The sequence below is a fragment of the Somniosus microcephalus genome, chromosome 3, assembly GCF_052327205.1.
Source record: "Somniosus microcephalus isolate GS21.2 chromosome 3, FLI_Smic_1.0, whole genome shotgun sequence".
NCBI lineage: Eukaryota > Metazoa > Chordata > Chondrichthyes > Squaliformes > Somniosidae > Somniosus > Somniosus microcephalus.
In genome coordinates, this window is record NC_140989.1 from 221,591,274 (window position 1) to 221,608,403 (window position 17,130).

Sequence of the window (17,130 nt, forward strand, 5' to 3'; positions counted from 1 at the left end):
GCCAGCCCATCAATGATAGATACTGACCCAACACTGATAGATACAGCACCTTCATTCATAGATACTGAAAGATACTGACCCATATCTGATAGATACTGTCCCATCACTGATAGATACTGATAGACACTGACCGATGACTGATAGATAATGACCAATTAAAGATAGATACTGTCCCGTCACTGATAGATAATGTCCCATCACTGATAGATACTGACCCATCACTGATAGATACTGTCCCATCACTGATAGATGCTGACCTATTACTGATATTTCCTGTCTCATCACTGATAGATACTGATAGCTACTGACCCATCACTGCTGGATACTGTCCCATCACTGATAGATACTGTCCAATCATTGATGGATACAGTCCCATCACTGATAGGTACTGTCCCATCACTGATAGATGCTGACCCATCACTGCTAGATACTGTCCCATCACTGCTAGATACTGTCCCATCACTGCTAGATACAGTCCTATCACTGATAGATATGGACCGTTCACTGATAGGTACTTTCACATCACTGAGAAATACTGACCCATTACTGATAGATACTGACCCGTCACTGATAGATACTGTCCCATCACTGACAGATACTGACCGATACTGACACTTCACTGACAGATACTGACCCATCAATGATAGATACAGACCCATCACTGATAGATACTGCCCCATCATTGATAGATACTGAAAGATACCGACCCATTACAGATAGATACTGTCCCATCACTGATAGACACTGTCCCATCGCTGATAGATGCTGACCCATTACTGATATATAGTGTCCCATCCCTGATAGATACTGATAGATACTGAGCCATCACTGATAGATACTGATCCAATACTGATAGATACTGTGCCATCTCTGATAGATACTGACCCATCACTGAAACATACTGTCCCATCACTGATAGATAATGATATACTGACACATCACTGATAGATACTAACCCATCACTGATAGATGCTGTCCCATCATTGATATATACTGTCCAATCACTGATAGATACTGACCCATCACTTCTAGAAAAGGACACTTCATTGATAGATACTGTCCCATCACTGATAGATACTGACACATCAATGGTTGATACTGACAGATACTGAACCGTCACTGATAGATAAAGACACCTCGCTGTTATATACTGTCACTTCAATGATAGATACTGAGAGGTACTGAACCATCGCTGATAGATATTGACCCATCACTGATAGATACTGTCCCATCACTGATAGATACTGACCCATCAATGATAGATGCTGACCCATCAGTGATAGATACTGACCCATCACTGATAGATACTCACCTAATACTGATAGATAAGGGCACATCATTGATAGATACTGTATCATCACTGATAGATACTGACACATCAAAGGTAGATACTGACAGATCGTGAACCGTCACTGATAGATAAAGACACCTCACTGATAGATACTGTCACATCAATGATTGATACTGACAGGTACTGAACCATCACTGATAGATATTGAGCCATCACTGATCAATACTGACTCATCACTGATAGATAATGTCCCATCACTGATAAATACTGACCCATCACTGATAGATAATGTCGCATCACTGATAAATACTGATTCATGACTGATAGATACAGTCACAAAACTGATAGATGTTGTCCTTTCACTGTTAGGCACTGTCCTATCACAGATAGATACTGACCCATCACTGATATATACTGACCCATTACTGGTAGATACTATCCCATCACTGATAGATACTGTCCCATCATTGATAGATACTGAACTATCACTGATAGATATTGACCCATCTGTGATAGATACTGTCCCATCACTGACAGATACTGATCCATCAACGATAGATACTGACCCATCACTGATAGATACTGTCCCATCACTGATAGCTACTGTCCAATCTTTGATGGATACAGTCCCTTCACTGATAGATACTGACCCATCATGATAGATAATGTCCCATCATCGATAAATACTGACCCATCACTGATAGATTCTGTCCCATCACTGACAGAAACTGACCCATCGCTGCTAGATACTTTCCCATCACTGCTAGATACTGTCCCATCACTGCTAGATACAGTCCTATCACAGAGAGATACTGACCCATCACTGATATATATTGACCCATTACCGATAGATACTGCCCCATCACTGATAGATACTGTACCATCATTGATAGATACTGAATCATCACTGATAGATCCTGACCCATCACTGATCGATACTGTCCCATCACTGATTGATACTGACCCATCATTGATAGATACTGACCCATCACTGATAGATAAGGGCACAACATTGATAGGTACGTTCCCATCACTGATAGATACTGACACATCAATGCTAGATACTGATAGATAGTGAACAGTCACTGATAGATACAGGCAACTCACTGTTAGATACTGTCCCATCAATGATTGATACTGACAGGTACAGAACCATCACTGATTGATGTTGAGCCATCACTGATAGATACTGACTCATCACTGAGAAATAATGACCCATCACTGATAAATACTGACCCATCACTGATAATGTCGCATCACTGATAAACACTGATTCATGACTGATAGATACAGTCATAAATCAGATAGATATTGTCCTATCACTGATAGATACTGTCCTATCACAGATAGACACTGACCCATCACTGATATATACAGACCCATTACTGATAGATACTGTCCCATCATTGCTAGATACTGTCCCATCATTGATAGATACTGAACCATCACTGATAGATATTGACCCATCACAGATAGATACTATCCCATCACTGACAGATGCCGACCCATCAATGATACATACTGACCCAACACTGATAGATACAGTGCCTTCATTGATAGATACTGAAAGATATTGACCCATGTCTGATAGATACTGTCCCATCACTGATAGATACTGCTAGACACTGACCGATGACTGATAGATACTGACCAATTAAAGATAGATACTGTCCCGTCACTGATAGATACTGTCCCATCACTGCTAGATACTGACCCATCACTGATAGATACTGTCCCATCACTGATAGATGCTGACCTATTACTGATATTTGCTGTCCCATCACTGATAGATACTGATAGCTACTGACCCATCACTAATAGATACTGTCCCATCACTGATAGATACTGTCCAATCATTGCTGGATACAGTCCCATCACTGATAAATACTGTCCCATCACTGATAGAAGCTGACCCATCACTGCTAGATACTGTCCCATCACTGCTTGATACTGTCCCATCACTGCTAGATACTGTCCTATCACTGATAGATATGGACCATTCACTGATAGGTACTTTCACATCACTGAGAAATACTGACCCATTACTGATAGATACTGACCCATCACTGATAGATACTGTCCCATCACTGACAGATACTGACCGATACTGACACATCACTGACAGATACTGACCCATCAATGATAGATACAGACACATCACTGATAGATACTGCCCCATCATTTATAGATACTGAAAGATACCGACCCATTACAGATAGATACTGTCCCATCACTGATAGACACTGTCCCATCACTGATAGATGCTGACCCATTACTGATATATAGTGTCCCATCACTGATAGATACTGAGCCATCACTGATAGATACTGATCCAATACTGATAGATACTGTGCCATCTCTCATAGATACTGATAGACACTGACCCATCACTGATAGATACTGTCCCATCACTGGAATATACCGTCCCATCACTGATAGTTAATGATATACTGAAACATCACTGATAGACACTAACCCATCACTGATAGATGCTGTCCCATCATTGATAGATACTGTGCAATCACTGATGGATACTGACCCATCACTTATAGAAAAGGACACATCATTGATAGATTCTGTCCCATCAGTGATAGATACAGACACATCAATGGTAGATACTGACAGATACTGAACCGTCACTGATAGATAAAGACACCTCGCTGTTATATACTGTCACATCAATGATAGATACTGAGAGGTACTGAACAATCATTAATAGATATTGACCCATCAGTGATAGATACTGTCCCATCACTGATAGATACTGACCCATCAATGATAGATGCTGACCCATCAGTGATAGATACTGACCCATCACTGATAGATACTGATCTAATACTGATAGATAAGGGCACATCATTGATAGATACTGTACCATCACTGATAGATACTGACCCATCAAAGGTAGATACTGACAGGTACTGAACCATCACTGATAGATATTGAGCCATCACTGATCAATACTGACTCATCACTGATAGATAATGTCCCATCACTGATAAGTACTGACCCATCACTGATAGATAATGTCACATTACTGATAAATACTGATTCATGACTGATAGATACAGTCACAAAAAACTGATAGATATTGTCCTTTCACAGATAGACACTGTCCTATCACAGATAGATACTGACCCATCACTGATATATACTGACCCATTACTGATAGATACTGTCCCATCACTGATAGATACTGTCCCATCATTGATAGATACTGTCCCATCATTGATAGATACTGTCCCATCATTGATAGATACTGAACCATTACTGATAGATATTGACCCATCACAGATTGATAATATCACATCACTGACAGATGCCAACCCATCAATGATAGATACTGACCCAACACTGAAAGATACAGCACCTTCATTCATAGATACTGAAAGATACTGACCCATATCTGATAGATACTGTCCCATCACTGATAGATACTGATAGACACTGACCGATGACTGATAGATAATGACCAATTAAAGATAGATACTGTCCCGTCACTGATAGATAATGTCCCATCACTGATAGATACTGACCCATCACTGATAGATACTGTCCCATCACTGATAGATGCTGACCTATTACTGATATTTCCTGTCTCATCACTGATAGATACTGATAGCTAATGACCCATCACTGATAGATACTGTCCCATCACTGATAGATACTGTCCAATCATTGATGGATACAGTCCCATCACTGATAGGTACTGTCCCATCACTGATAGATGCTGACCCATCACTGCTAGATACTGTCCCATCACTGCTAGATACTGTCCCATCACTGCTAGATACAGTCCTATCACTGATAGATATGGACCGTTCACTGATAGGTACTTTCACATCACTGAGAAATACTGACCCATTACTGATAGATACTGACCCGTCACTGATAGATACTGTCCCATCACTGACAGATACTGACCGATACTGACACTTCACTGACAGATACTGACCCATCAATGATAGATATAGACCCATCACTGATAGATACTGCCCCATCATTGATAGATACTGAAAGATACCGACCCATTACAGATAGATACTGTCCCATCACTGATCGACACTGTCCCATCGCTGATAGATGCTGACCCATTACTGATATATAGTGTCCCATCACTGATAGATACTGATAGATACTGAGCCATCACTGATAGATACTGATCCAATACTGATAGACACTGTGCCATCTCTGATAGATACTGACCCATCACTGAAATATACTGTCCCATCACTGATAGATAATGATATACTGACACATCACTGATAGATACTAACCCATCACTGATAGATGCTGTTCCATCATTGATATATACTGTCCAATCACTGATAGATACTGACCCATCACTTCTAGAAAAGGACACATCATTGATAGATACTGTCCCATCACTGATAGATACTGACACATCAATGGTTGATACAGACAGATACTGAACCGTCACTGATAGATAAAGACACCTCGCTGTTATATACTGTCACTTCAATGATAGATACTGAGAGGTACTGAACCATCACTGATAGATATTGACCCATCACTGATAGATACTGTCCCATCACTGATAGATACTGACCCATCAATGATAGATGCTGACCCATCAGTGATAGATACTGACCCATCACTGATAGATACTGATCTAATACTGATAGATAAGGGCACATCATTGATAGATACTGTATCATCACTGATAGATACTGACACATCAAAGGTAGATACTGACAGATCGTGAACCGTCACTGATAGATAAAGACACCTCACTGATAGATACTGTCACATCAATGATTGATACTGACAGGTACTGAACCATCACTGTTAGATATTGAGCCATCACTGATCAATACTGACTCATCACTGATAGATAATGTCCCATCACTGATGAATACTGACCCATCACTGATAGATAATGTCGCATCACTGATAAATACTGATTCATGACTGATAGATACAGTCACAAAACTGATAGATGTTGTCCTTTCACTGTTAGGCACTCTCCTATCACAGATAGATACTGACCCATCACTGATATATACTGACCCATTACTGGTAGATACTATCCCATCACTGATAGATACTGTCCCATCATTGATAGATACTGAACTATCACTGATAGATATTGACCCATCTGTGATAGATACTGTCCCATCACTGACAGATACTGATCCATCAACGATAGATACTGACCCATCACTGATAGATACTGTCCCATCACTGATAGATGCTGACCGATTACTGATATTAACTGCACCTTAACTGATAGATATTGATAGCTACTGACCGATCACTGATAGATACTGTCCCATCACTGATAGCTACTGTCCAATCTTTGATGGATACAGTCCCTTCACTGATAGATACTGACCCATCATGATAGATAATGTCCCATCATCGATAAATACTGACCCATCACTGATAGATTCTGTCCCATCACTGACAGAAACTGACCCATCGCTGCTAGATACTTTCCCATCACTGCTAGACACTGTCCCATCACTGCTAGATACAGTCCTATCACAGAGAGATACTGACCCATCACTGATATATATTGACCCATTACCGATAGATACTGCCCCATCACTGATAGATACTGTCCCATCATTGATAGATACTGAATCATCACTGATAGATCCTGACCCATCACTGATCGATACTGTCCCATCACTGATAGATAAGGGCACAACATTGATAGGTACGTTCCCATCACTGATAGATACTGACACATCAATGCTAGATACTGATAGATAGTGAACAGTCACTGATAGATACAGGCAACTCACTGTTAGATACTGTCCCATCAATGATTGATACTGACAGGTACAGAACCATCACTGATTGATGTTGAGCCATCACTGATAGATACTGACTCATCACTGAGAAATAATGTCCCATCACTGATAAATACTGACCCATCACTGATAGATAATGTCGCATCACTGATAAATACTGATTCATGACTGATAGATACAGTCACAAATCTGATAGATATTGTCGTATCACTGATAGATACTGTCCTATCACAGATAGACACTGACCCATCACTGATATATACTGACCCATTACTGATAGATACTGTCCCATCATTGATAGATACTGTCCCATCATTGATAGATACTGAACCATCACTGATAGATATTGACCCATCACAGATAGATACTATCCCATCACTGACAGATGCTGTCCCATCAATGATAGATACTGACCCAACACTGATAGATACAGCGCCTTCATTGATAGATACTGAAAGATACTGACCGATGACTGATAGATACTGACCAATTAAAGATGGATACTGTCCCGTCACTGATAGATACTGTCCGATCACTGATAGATACTGACCCATCACTGATAGATACTGTCCCATCATTGATAGATACTGTCCAATCATTGATGGATACAGTCCCATCACTGATAGATACTGTCCCATCACTGATAGAAGCTGACCCATCACTGCTAGATACTGTCCCATCACTGCTAGATACTGTCCCATCACTGATAGATACTGACCCATCACTGATAGATAAGGGCACATCAATGGTAGATACTGACAGATGGTGAACCGTCACTGATAGTTAAAGGCACCTCACTGTTAGATACTGTCCCATCAATGATTGATACTGACAGGTACAGAACCATCACTGATTGATGTTGAGCCATCACTGAAAGAAACTGACTCATCACTGAGAAATAATGTCCCATCACTGCTAAATACTGACCCATCACTGATAGATAATGTCGCATCACTGATAAACACTGATTCATGACTGATAGATACAGTCACAAATCTGATACTGTCCTATCACAGATAGACACTGACTCATCACTGATATATACTGACCCATTGCTGATAGATGCTGTCCCATCATTGATAGATACTGTCCCATCATTGATAGATACTGTCCCATCATTGATAGATACTGAACCATTACTGATAGATATTGACCCATCACAGATTGAAAATATCACATCACTGACAGATGCCAACCCATCAATGATAGATACTAACCCAACACTGATAGATACAGCACCTTCATTCATAGATACTGAAAGATACTGACCCATATCTGATAGATACTGTCCCATCACTGATAGATACTGATAGACACTGACCGATGACTGATAGATAATGACCAATTAAAGGTAGATACTGTCCCGTCACTGATAGATAATGTTCCATCACTGATAGATACTGTCCCATCACTGATAGATGCTGACCTATTACTGATATTTCCTGTCTCATCACTGATAGATACTGATAGCTACTGACCCATCACTGATAGATACTGTCCCATCACTGATAGATACTGTCCAATCATTGATGGATACAGTCCCATCACTGATAGGTACTGTCCCATCACTGATAGATGCTGACCCATCACTGCTAGACACTGTCCCATCACTGCTAGATACTGTCCCATCACTGCTAGATACAGTCCTATCACTGATAGATATGGACCGTTCACTGATAGGTACTTTCACATCACTGAGAAATACTGACCCATTACTGATAGATACTGACCCGTCACTGATAGATACTGTCCCATCACTGACAGATACTGACCGATACTGACACTTCACTGACAGATACTGACCCATCAATGATAGATATAGACCCATCACTGATAGATACTGCCCCATCATTGATAGATACTGAAAGATACCGACCCATTACAGATAGATACTGTCCCATCACAGATAGACACTGTCCCATCGCTGATAGATGCTGACCCATTACTGATATATAGTGTCCCATCACTGATAGATACTGATAGATACTGAGCCATCACTGATAGATACTGATCCAATACTGATAGACACTGTGCCATCTCTGATAGATACTGACCCATCACTGAAATATACTGTCCCATCACTGATAGATAATGATATACTGACACATCACTGATAGATACTAACCCATCACTGATAGATGCTGTCCCATCATTGATATATACTGTCCAATCACTGATAGATACTGACCCATCACTTCTAGAAAAGGACACATCATTGATAGATACTGTCCCATCACTGATAGATACTGACACATCAATGGTTGATACTGACAGATACTGAACCGTCACTGATAGATAAAGACACCTTGCTGTTATATACTGTCACTTCAATGATAGATACTGAGAGGTACTGAACCATCACTGATAGATATTGACCCATCAATGATAGATGCTGACCCATCAGTGATAGATACTGACCCATCACTGATAGATACTGATCTAATACTGATAGATAAGGGCACATCATTGATAGATACTGTATCATCACTGATAGATACTGACACATCAAAGGTAGATACTGACAGATCGTGAACCGTCACTGATAGATAAAGACACCTCACTGATAGATACTGTCACATCAATGATTGATACTGACAGGTACTGAACCATCACTGATAGATATTGAGCCATCACTGATCAATACTGACTCATCACTGATAGATAATGTCCCATCACTGATGAATACTGACCCATCACTGATAGATAATGTCGCATCACTGATAAATACTGATTCATGACTGGTAGATACAGTCACAAAACTGATAGATGTTGTCCTTTCACTGTTAGGCACTCTCCTATCACAGATAGATACTGACCCATCACTGATATATACTGACCCATTACTGGTAGATACTATCCCATCACTGATAGATACTGTCCCATCATTGATAGATACTGAACTATCACTGATAGATATTGACCCATCTGTGATAGATACTGTCCCATCACTGACAGATACTGATCCATCAACGATAGATACTGACCCATCACTGATAGATACTGTCCCATCACTGATAGATGCTGACCGATTACTGATATTAACTGCACCTTAACTGATAGATACTGATAGCTACTGACCGATCACTGATAGATACTGTCCCATCACTGATAGCTACTGTCCAATCTTTGATGGATACAGTCCCTTCACTGATAGATACTGACCCATCATGATAGATAATGTCCCATCATCGATAAATACTGACCCATCACTGATAGATTCTGTCCCATCACTGACAGAAACTGACCCATCGCTGCTAGATACTTTCCCATCACTGCTAGATACTGTCCCATCACTGCTAGATACAGTCCTATCACAGAGAGATACTGACCCATCACTGATATATATTGACCCATTACCGATAGATACTGCCCCATCACTGATAGATACTGTCCCATCATTGATAGATACTGAATCATCACTGATAGATCCTGACCCATCACTGATCGATACTGTCCCATCACTGATAGATAAGGGCACAACATTGATAGGTACGTTCCCATCACTGATAGATACTGACACATCAATGCTAGATACTGATAGATAGTGAACAGTCACTGATAGATACAGGCAACTCACTGTTAGATACTGTCCCATCAATGATTGATACTGACAGGTACAGAACCATCACTGATTGATGTTGAGCCATCACTGATAGATACTGACTCATCACTGAGAAATAATGACCCATCACTGATAAATACTGACCCATCACTGATAATGTCGCATCACTGATAAACACTGATTCATGACTGATAGATACAGTCATAAATCAGATAGATATTGTCCTATCACTGATAGATACTGTCCTATCACAGATAGACACTGACCCATCACTGATATATACTGACCCATTACTGATAGATACTGTCCCATCATTGCTAGATACTGTCCCATCATTGATAGATACTGAACCATCACTGATAGATATTGACCCATCACAGATAGATACTATCCCATCACTGACAGATGCCGACCCATCAATGATACATACTGACCCAACACTGATAGATACAGTGCCTTCATTGATAGATACTGAAAGATATTGACCCATATCTGATAGATACTGTCCCATCACTGATAGATACTGCTAGACACTGACCGATGACTGATAGATACTGACCAATTAAAGATAGATACTGTCCCGTCACTGATAGATACTGTCCCATCACTGCTAGATACTGACCCATCACTGATAGATACTGTACCATTATTGATAGATGCTGACCTATTACTGATATTTACTGTCCAATCACTGATAGATACTGATAGCTACTGACCCACCACTAATAGATACTGTCCCATCACTGATAGATACTGTCCAATCATTGCTGGATACAGTCCCATCACTGATAAATACTGTCCCATCACTGATAGAAGCTGACCCATCACTGCTGGATACTGTCCCATCACTGCTTGATACTGTCCCATCACTGCTAGATACTGTCCTATCACTGATAGATATGGACCATTCACTGATAGGTACTTTCACATCACTGAGAAATACTGACCCATTACTGATAGATACTGACCCGTCACTGATAGATACTGTCCCATCACTGACAGATACTGACCGATACTGACACATCACTGACAGATACTGACCCATCAATGATAGATACAGACACATCACTGGTAGATACTGCCCCATCATTTATAGATACTGAAAGATACCGACCCATTACAGATAGATACTGTCCCATCACTGATAGACACTGTCCCATCACTGATAGATGCTGACCCATTACTGATATATAGTGTCCCATCACTGATAGATACTGATAGATACTGAGCCATCACTGATAGATACTGATCCAATACTGATAGATACTGTGCCATCTCTCATAGATACTGATAGACACTAACCCATCACTGATAGATACTGTCCCATCACTGGAATATACCGTCCCATCACTGATAGTTAATGATATACTGAAACATCACTGATAGACACTAACCCATCACTGATAGATGCGGTCCCATCATTGATAGATACTGTGCAATCACTGATGGATACTGACCCATCACTTATAGAAAAGGACACATCATTGATAGATTCTGTCCCATCAGTGATAGATACAGACACATCAATGGTAGATACTGACAGATACTGAACCGTCACTGAAAGATAAAGACACCTCGCTGTTATATACTGTCACATCAATGATAGATACTGAGAGGTACTGAACCATCATTGATAGATATTGACCCATCAGTGATAGATACTGTCCCATCACTGATAGATACTGACCCATCAATGATAGATGCTGACCCATCAGTGATAGATACTGACCCATCACTGATAGATACTGATCTAATACTGATAGATAAGGGCACATCATTGATAGATACTGTACCATCACTGATAGATACTGACCCATCAAAGGTAGATACTGACATGTACTGAACCATCACTGATAGATATTGAGCCATCACTGATCGATACTGACTCATCACTGATAGATAATGTCCCATCACTGATAAATACTGACCCATCACTGATAGATAATGTCACATTACTGATAAATACTGATTCATGACTGATAGATACAGTCACAAAAAACTGATAGATATTGTCCTTTCACTGATAGACACTGTCCTATCACAGATAGATACTGACCCATCACTGATATATACTGACCCATTACTGATAGATACTGTCCCATCACTGATAGATACTGTCCCATCATTGATAGATACTCAACTATCACTGATAGATATTGACCCATCTGTGATAGATACTGTCCCATCACTGACAGATACTGACCCATCAACGATAGATACTGACCCATCACTAATAGATACAGCGCCATCATTGATATATACTGAAAGATACTGACCCATATCTGATAGATACTGTCCCATCATGGATAGATACTGATAGACACTGACCGATGACTGATAAATACTGACCAATTACAGATAGGTACTGTCCCATCACTGATAGATACTGACCTATTACTGATATTAACTGTCCCATCACTGATAGATGCTGATAGCTACTGACCCATCACTGATAGATACTGTCCCATCACTGATAGATACTGTCCAATCTTTGATGGATACAGTCCCGTCACTGATATATACTGACGCATCACTGATAGATAATGACCCATCATCGATTGATACTGAGCCATCACTGATAGATTCTGCCCCATCACTGATAGAAACTGATCCATCGCTGCTAGATACTGTCCCATCGCTGCTAGATACTGTCCCATCACTGCTAGATACAGTCCTATCACTGATAGATACTGTCCTATCACAGAGAGATACTGACCCATCACTGATATATATTGACCCACTACTGATAGATACTGTCCCATCAGGTACTGTCCCATCATTGATAGATACTGAATCATCACTGATAGATATTGACCCATCTGTGATAGATACTGTCCCATCACTGACAGATACTGACCCATCAACGATAGATACTGACCCATCACTAATAGATACAGCACCATCATTGATATATACTGAAAGATACTGACCCATATCTGATAGATACTGTCCCATCATGGATAGATACTGATAGACACTGACCGATGACTGATGGATACTGACCAATTACAGATAGGTACTGTCCCATCACTGATAGATACTGACCTATTACTGATATTAACTGTCCCATCACTGATAGATACTGATAGCTACTGACCCATCACTGATAGATACTGTCCCATCACTGATAGATACTGTCCAATCTTTGATGGATACAGTCCCGTCACTGATATATACTGACGCATCACTGATAGATAATGACCCATCATCGATTGATACTGAGCCATCACTGATAGATTCTGCCCCATCACTGATAGAAACTGATCCATCGCTGCTCGATACTGTCCCATCGCTGCTAGATACTGTCCCATCACTGCTAGATACAGTCCTATCACTGATAGATACTGTCCTATCACAGAGAGATACTGACCCATCACTGATATATATTGACCCACTACTGATAGATACTGTCCCATCAGGTACTGTCCCATCATTGATAGATACTGACCCATCACTGACAGATATTGACCCATCACTTGATAGATACTGTCCCATCACTGACAGATACAGACCCATCATCGATTGATAATGACCTATCACTGATAGATTCTGTCCCATCACTGATAGAAACTGACCCATCATTGCTAGATACTGTCCCATCACTGCTAGATTTTGTCCCATCACTGCTAGATACAGTCCTATCACTGATAGATACGGACCCACCACTGATAGGTACTGTCACATCACTGATAAATACTGACCCATTACTGATAGATACTGACCCGTCACTGATAGATACTGTCCCATCACTGATAGATAACGATATACTGACACATTACTGATAGATAATATCTCATCACTGATAGATGCTGTCCCATCATTGTTAGATACTGTCCAATCACTGATAGGTACTGACTCATCACTGATAGATAATGTCGTATTACCGATAGATACCGACCCATCACTGATAGATACTGTCCCATCACTGATAGATAATGTCACATCACTGATAGATACTGGCCCATCACTAATAGAAATCCCAATTGGCATTTGGCTCAACATTTTTAAATCAGTAATTGAACCAATTGCACTCTATGGCAGTGAGGTGTGGGGACCGCTAACACAACAAGAATTTGCAAAATGGGACAAACATCCAATTGAGATCCTACATGCAGAATTCTGTAAAAGAATCCTCTGGACTCAAAGGAAAACTGCAAACAATGCATGCAGGGCAGCACTAGGACAATATCCACTATTAATTACTATCCAAAAAAGAGCCACCAAATTTTGGAAACACCTAAAAATGAGCAACCCCCACTGCTATCATTACAAAGCCCTGAAATGCCAAGAGAGGATCATAAAGAAGAATACCCTCAGTCAACTAGTCGTGGGACTCAGTGAAGTAAATACTAACACTACTAACAATAACCAGCCCCAGGACAGTGACATCGTAGCACAGAGAATTCGACCCAACACAATTGTCACTAAGCAAAAGGAAAAATATCTGTCATATTGGGCAGAAGCAAAAAAAACCAAAAAAACTCAATTGCTACTTGGCCCTAAACAGACAATACAACATGGCTGAATACCTGACCACGGTGAAAGATTGAGAAAAACCTTGACTATGTACAGACTTAGTGAGCATAGCCTGGCTATCGAAAAAGGCAGACACAGACAAACCTGGCTGACAAGAGAGGACAGGATATGCTCTCACTGCAGTCAGGGAGTGGTGGAGACAGAGATGCACTTCCTCACAGCTTGTGGAAAATATCAGGGCATAAGGGGGAATTTCTACCCAAAATTCACAAAAATATGCCCTGAATTCAAAAATTTGAATGACGACCAAAAACTCCCATACCTGTAGGGGGTTTCTCTTGCTCGTTCTGGTCTCCTACCAGGCTTCGTGCAATAATTACCCTTGAGTGGTTCGACCCACTCTTCCCTACGGTTCTAGACCTTGGACTTAGGTGCAGGGAACTGTAGTGCAGAGAAAGACTCAATAGACCAGGTTGAATAGCACGAAATGGATGCTTTTATTATTAAACAGTTTGCAGCATTGCAAAATACATATCATAAGCACAAATCAAAGCGACTACAAGCATGCACATATCTATAAACTTGATTCCATGGAAATAGGAAACACACGGCACATAGAAAAAGGGGAAACACATTACGATTACCCTTACCCTCTCCCTCCCCTTATACCTAAACTAAGTTTCGACTTGAGGAACTCGGGATCATGCTCACATCTTTCAAACTCGCGAAAAGGAGGGGTTCGCAGCCTTTCTGGCACAGCTTTCCGTCGTCACGTGGATTTGGAAACTTCTGGCACAGCTTGTTTTTCTCTCTCTCTCAGGCGATGAGGCAGTGTACACAGCCTCGGTGAGCGCTCGTCATGGTTGAAATCCACTAAGTCTGTTGTGGATTTCGGTTCATGGAACAGAAAAACACCTCGAGAATGGGATGTTGAGGCACGGAAGTGCTAGGCCCGGAATGTCCTTTCTCTCCAGCCTGGATCGTCGGTTTTCCTGAGGGTGTCTTCTTCTTCGGCCTGGGCCATCGATGATCTCCCGACAACGGTACCCGGGCCACCCTCATCGTCTTCTCGTCGCAGCCGAGCCTTGTCTGGCTGAACACCGACCACGTTGTCCTTTCCGAATTGTCCGTCCAAAACGTCCTGATCGAATTCCGAAGCTACCGAGGTAGAAGAGGTGCTGATGAACTTTTCAAAATCCATAGTTATACCCTTTTGGGCCAGCCTTTTCTCCCGCCAGATCATAGTCCAGTCTTTGTAATAATTTTGGCGGGCAGAAATCTCTGCAGGGGCGCTTTGTCTTGTAACAGGAGCCGGTGATAGCTTTAACTGGCCTTCCTGGCCGATAATGTCTTTTACTTTGTCACCGTAACTCGTTTCGCATATTGATTGGTCTGGAGATTTCCCTTGATGGCTGTTAAACGGTTTTTCCTTTGTACATTAAATGGGTTTAATTGTTCATGCATTGTCCGCCCATATCTTGATGGGCCCCGTCCTGTTTGCCTGAAACTGTCTTGTATTTAGAATCCAATTGAATATGTATGCCCATTTCCCTGAGTTTCGGTTTCCCGATACTGGCTTTCGCGGGCTTACTGCTCTCAATCCACAAGCCTGTCTGGCTTGCAGTAACAGAAATCAAATGGTCCAAGAAACTGATCACGAGGTCCGGCGGCCATTTTGTGTGCCCCCTTTTATCAAAGGTTTTGTCTGTACAAGCTTCCTTTTGGTCAATAAAGCTGTGTTATTAATCCTGTTGTCTCGTGTGATTATATAATGAAAAAAATTTCGAATCTTACAGTCCGCCCTGTGATACTGATAGCTTGCTTTCAGTATCAATAATCCTTGGTGAGCAAATTTTTCCCGATTCCTCACGTCCAAACATTCCCGGTAATTAACTATCCATGATCCCCATGACACGTGCAGTTCCCATTTCAGAAAATTACCTTGTGTACAATTGGACAATCATAGGCAGTATTACCTTAAACTATAACACACTAAAACTTTCAGATGTGAAGGGCCCAAT

The 17,130-nt window shown here is 40.9% G+C and overlaps 1 long non-coding RNA gene across 1 annotated transcript in view; it reads left to right on the top strand.

The window, feature by feature from the left end:
* Nucleotides 1–16,855, top strand: part of LOC147121725 (uncharacterized) — an 83,538-nt gene extending 66,683 nt beyond the window's left edge. The window contains exon 3 of the long non-coding RNA XR_015077602.1: nucleotides 15,930–16,855. This is a non-coding gene — a long non-coding RNA (uncharacterized LOC147121725). The remainder of the gene's footprint in view (nucleotides 1–15,929) is intronic.
* Nucleotides 16,856–17,130: the final 275 nt, after the last annotated feature.